Source organism: Dasypus novemcinctus, chromosome 5 (assembly GCF_030445035.2).
Source record: "Dasypus novemcinctus isolate mDasNov1 chromosome 5, mDasNov1.1.hap2, whole genome shotgun sequence".
In the NCBI taxonomy this organism is placed as follows: domain Eukaryota; kingdom Metazoa; phylum Chordata; class Mammalia; order Cingulata; family Dasypodidae; genus Dasypus; species Dasypus novemcinctus.
The window spans coordinates 165,511,786-165,517,312 of record NC_080677.1 but is presented as its reverse complement, the minus strand read 5'-3'; the positions used below and the strand labels follow the sequence as shown (position 1 = coordinate 165,517,312).

Here is a 5,527-nt window from a genome sequence, read left to right as displayed (position 1 = left end):
AAACAAGATGAAAGCAGCATTTAATTTATTGGGAGTTGTAGAAAAAAAATTTTAAACCTGCTTATTTCAGAAACTATTTTACACTAATTTTGTTTCTATAAAGGAATAAAATGGTATTCTTGCTGTTGAAAATAAGCTATGTCAACCTGTACGGATGAACTTTGGGTTATTTAAAATAACGTGTGTTTGGAAAACTGAACCACATTTTAAATTGTCAGCAACGTGCTTTGTTCTTGGTAGAATCATCTTTGTTTCTTCTTTTTACATCCCAGTGGCCATATTGACGTCACTGGTAGCAAATTGACCTTGAAGAGAGTCAAGGTCTTCCTCAAGGGCATCAAGGTGCTTGTGGCAGCCGGTGAACTCCTCTCCCACGATGCCTGCGCTTCATCCATGTCATCTTCAGTCATTCCTTTATCAGTAGGAGGAACCGAAGCTCTGCAATCTGTTATCTGCCAGTGAGAATCTGGTCTCCAGTGAACTGGGGGATTCTTTTTTCTTCTGCACTTATTTCAGAATTTCTAGAGTCTGCCTAATTTCAGGGATCTGACATGTTGGCCTCCTGTTCTTTTGAGCAAGGTTGACTTCCATAAGTGTGTTCTTCTGCTGCTGTTCACCCAGCTTCCTTGGGACCGTATCTCAGTCTCATTCTTGGTTGTTTCGCGAAGGAATCTGCACCTTCCACAAACAGGCTTTCCGTTCCTGGTGGCCACTTCTCTGAAGACAAAAACCAACTTTTAACAGCAAGCAACTTCCGTATTTGGAGAAGCGTCATCCTAAAATGTGGCTGCACTTCAGGGACTCAGATGGTCCCAGAAACAACCTTTGCTTTCAGTAAAACTGAGGTGGCTGGTGCTATTGCCTTGGAAGAGGAACTTGGAAGAGAAATTTGTTGTCCATTTAGCCAGCTTGCTGGTGAATAAGTCTAATGAAGCTTCCACAGGAGTACTGAAGAGCAGTTTTACCATGCTATAAGCATGACAGAATTGCAACCTCTTTATTTGGGTTATGATCAGCCTATTTGGACATTTAGCGAAAGATTCTTGCTGGTCAGCATTTAAAATGAACTTATCATTTGTAACAAATGACCCTTCCAGAAATCATGCAGTATTGATTTATAAGTCTTCCTTAAATCTCTTCCCATGCCAGAATCTTATCAATATAAAAGAAATTTAGAGAGATTAGGTGCTGGGTATTTTGGCACGTAATCTCTCTAAATTTCTTTTATATTGATAAGATATATATAGAGCAGGGATTCTTAACAAGGAGTCTATGAGCTTGAATTGAAGATCAGAAAACATTATTCTTGTGGGGTCATGCTGATGAGAGTGTGCTGTATTTATTAAATAATACACAGTGTACTGTGGACTTAGTTAAGGGTTGTGGTTTTCTCCTGACTGGAAAAGGGATCCGTGGAACAAAAAAGGTTAAGAACCCCTGATATAGGGGATTCCCATATACTCCATCCCCCACCCCCCACTTTTCCCCATTAACATCTTTCATTAGTGTGGTACATTTGTTAAAATTGATGAACACATATTGAAGCATCGCTAACCATGGTCTGTAGTTTACATTATGGGTTACACTTTGCACTGCACAATTTTATAGGCTTTGACAAAATGTATAATGGCCTGTATCTGTCATTGCAATGTCATGAAGGATAATTCCAATGTCCTGATATGCCCCATATTCCACATATTCTTCCCTCTCCCTCCCCTCAGGACCTCTGGTGGCCACTGCCTTTATATCAATGATACAGGTTCTTCCATTGTTAGAATAATAAGTGTACCTTAGTTCATAGTTGCATTCCCATCTTATGTTTGTTCATTCCTCAAACTTGAGGATTTGGGGATGGTGAGGCCCACTCTGTTTCTGATTGAGAGGGTCCTTAGATCCGATGGGGTGATGGATGGAACTGTCTTGCTTGGAGTTGTAGGTACTCTCTGGTTTTTGGGATGGGCGTTGTCCATCATCATCATTTTGTTAGTTGTCCTGGGCAAGTCCAATGAACTGGATAGCAGTGTGAGCTGCAACTCTGCAGAGATTCAGGGGTCAACTGGCATATGAGGAGCCAAAGTTTAAGTCTCTGGTACATATATTTAATGGGTATAGTGCTAATTATAGGCTCAAAGAAAAGGGGAAGAAGAGTCATGTGTAGAGAAATTATGAATGGGTTTGATTCTGTTACATTGGGAACATATATTCCCCTTAGTGAGAGGATGCTGAATTCCTGAGATTGTCTGTCTTGCCTATGGTGTCTAGATGTCTCTAGAGCCCTCAGGAGCACCTCTGCTTGAGGCACAGTTTACTGTGGCAGTCAGTTAGATCCTTCTGACTCGTGCATAAGCGTAACTTCTGGAATGATGTCCTGACTCACTGTGAAATCTCTTAGCCATAAGAACTCATTTGTATTTAATATTTCCCCCTTTTGGTCAAGGTCTTTTTCCAAATGCATCACTAGTTGGTGCTTGGTAATAATCCCTCAGTGCCAGGGAGGCTCATCCCTGGGAGTCATGTCTCATGCTAGGAGGAAGGTAGTGCATTTATATGCTGCTTTTGGCTTAGAGGGAGGCCACATTTGAGCAACAAGGAGGCCTTCCGGAGGTAACTCTTAGGCAATATATAATACTAAGCTAAGTTTCAATTTCACAAGAATGAGGGTCATAACTATAACCATCAATGTCAAGGGCTAGTGTATTGATCTGTCCTCTTTCACTAGGCACTGCCCATGTATGTACTTTGGGGATTCTTTCCACCCTATTAGAGAATGTAGCAGGAATCCCTCAGATAGGAATTCAGTTTTCTTTGTGGGTCTCCACCCACTGAGACAATACCCCATGATCACTTGAACATATTCATATTTCATAAAGGCATTCCCCAGGTGTACCCCTCCCCATACACCCCCATCACTGACACCCCACACCAGTGATCATCCTCTGTCACAGTTGCAACCCTTCTGCAATCCAAAACCTCCCTAAAAAACAAAGCAAAAAAAGAGACTAAAAATAATAAAATAATAAAAATTTAAATTAAAAAATTAAAATAATAAAAATTTCATTGTTTTTCATCAATATAAGATATGTTATCTTTTATGTACAGTGACAATTTCTTCTGTATATTCCCCCAGTGTCTTATTATTATTTTTTGCTTTATTTTCAAAGAAGCTTTAAGTTACAGAAATGTCATATAGAAAATATAGGGGATTTCCCTATACCCCACCTCTTCCCTTTCCCACATTTTCACCTATTTTAACATCTTACATGAGTATGGTACATCTGTTAGAATTGATGAACAAATATTGAAACATTGCTAGTAATCATGGACCATAGTTTACATTATGGATTAAAATTTGCACCATACACTTTTATAGGGTTTGACAAACATTATAAGTACCTGTATCGATTAATGCCAGATTGTGAAGAACAATTCCAATGACCTGAAAATGCCTTGTGTTCCATCTATCCTATTCTTCCCTCTCCTTACCCTCGGAACCTATGGTAACCACTAAGCTCAATTTTTGAAGAATAAGGTTCATGGTTATATGCACTAATATTGAGGTTTGACATATTGGTCTTTTTTCTTTTATTAGGCACAGCCTGTGTTCTCAAGAGGGGGGCGATGGGAGGGAGCTCTGGCAGTGAAGCTGGAAGTGACCAGACAGAGTAATCGTAGCTGACACGTCACACCATGGCACACACATCTCTAAGCCCTTTGCTTATGTTACTCAGCTAGTCCTTGTGCAACCCTCTGGGGGATATGCATTATTATAATTATCCCTATATTACAGATGGGGAAAACGAGGCAGAGTTGAGCAACTTCCCCCTGGCACACAGCTACTAAGAGTCAAGCCAGTGCTCTTAGCCACGGAAGCCCGCTGCCTCTGTGAGGACTGCAGGCTGATGTATGCGCTGAAGAATGCGTAGCATGTGGAAACTATTGCAGGCAGAGAGAGGAAACATTAGCTCCATTTACCAAAAAATATCCTCTGGATGGCTTTTAACTGCTTATCCAGTTTACCCAGTGCAGTGTTTGGTGGGAGTCAAGGATAGATGGTTCATTTTTTAAATAGAATGATGGGAGATAAATTTAAAATGCTTTTCTTTGATTTGCTTTTAAAAGAGCATAAACAAATCTGTTCATCGAAATGCTTCTAAAATGATAGACATTTATATTTTGCAGACATAAAATTTTGTATTTTGAGGTGTTGGTTTGTCGGAAATGTAATTTGGAATTTCAAATATAAGCAATTGATTCATATTATGCACGGAACCTAAACCAGGCCTTTTGTACACAGCAGATTAGTTGATGGTAGGTTTTAGAGCAATACCCACAAGTTTTCCTTTACAAGGTGGGCAGTTTACCAAAAAGCTTTTGGGTACTTTAATACTGTGCCAATAAATAGCCTGTTTTCAGCTTCTCTCTCTCATGAAAGCCCTCAATTCCTCTGTCTGAAGACAAAAAAAGACCGATAGAGGAAAGAATTTCTATCCCTTCTCTAGTGCTTGTCATTCGTTTAAGTGCTGAATTATACTTACAAAGGGAGGATAATCTTACATGAGGCAAGTAGTTTCCATCTTTTCGAGAGGAGAAATTTTAGGTTGTGTTACAAAAATGCTAATTTTTTTAAACCAATAGCTAATGAAGACTGATAGAAGTTATGGCATTTAAATTAACATCATATTTCCCAATGCTTATGCTTCTGAGCTTAATGATGGGAAACGTAAAATACTAAAGACCTAGAAATGAAGGTAAGAAAATATTGTATTGGTCTTGTCCCAATTATGATTTCTTGTTAACTTTGTTCATAGTTTAAATTATATTTATTTCAACCAAGTAGGATCCCTATGGGTTGATTTTAATTTTTAAGGGAGAGAAAATGATTTTATTAGTGTGCAATAGAATGTGATCTCTTTTATTTTTAAGAGACATTGAATGTTTTGCATTTCTTGTATTGGGAAATTTCGGACATATTAGATATTAGAGTGCAAAGTTCAAGTTCTTTTGTGCATTTGTGCATTTATGCATTAAAGATGCAATGGAAGAAGCCCCCATTTCAGGAGACAGCATCCCCTGTTCAGGGCTCTGGAAGTCCATTGGTCATCTAAGGCTACAATCAAACGATATCCTTTACCTGCAGGGGTATGTGGCCTAACGGACGGTTTGCAGAGTTAGCATTTCTGGATCAAAAACTTCATGTCCCTACAATGTGTAGACTGCGCAGGCAAAGAAGCCTTGCTCAGAATTGCCAGGAGGTAAAACAGCACACCAATTACTTGTAGAGTTTAAAGTCACTAGAGTTCTCTAGAAGACGGACATGAGAGAAAGGACAGGAGGGAGGGCAGGAGGGAGGGAAGGAAGGAAGGAAAAAGAAAGATGCAAGACATAAGATCTTATGCAGTCTATTTACTCAAACATTGATTGGCATGGTTGAAATGTATTTCAAGAATTTCTGAATCCATAATAACTTTGTGGCATGCTAGTAAATACCAGCCCAGATTTATAATAGAAAAATATAACCTGATAGGTT

The 5,527-nt window shown here is 39.2% G+C and overlaps 1 pseudogene; it reads right to left on the bottom strand.

The window, feature by feature from the left end:
- Positions 1 to 214: 214 nt before the first annotated feature.
- On the bottom strand, positions 215 to 775 carry LOC101443160 (prefoldin subunit 3 pseudogene; annotated as a pseudogene).
- Positions 776 to 5,527: the final 4,752 nt, after the last annotated feature.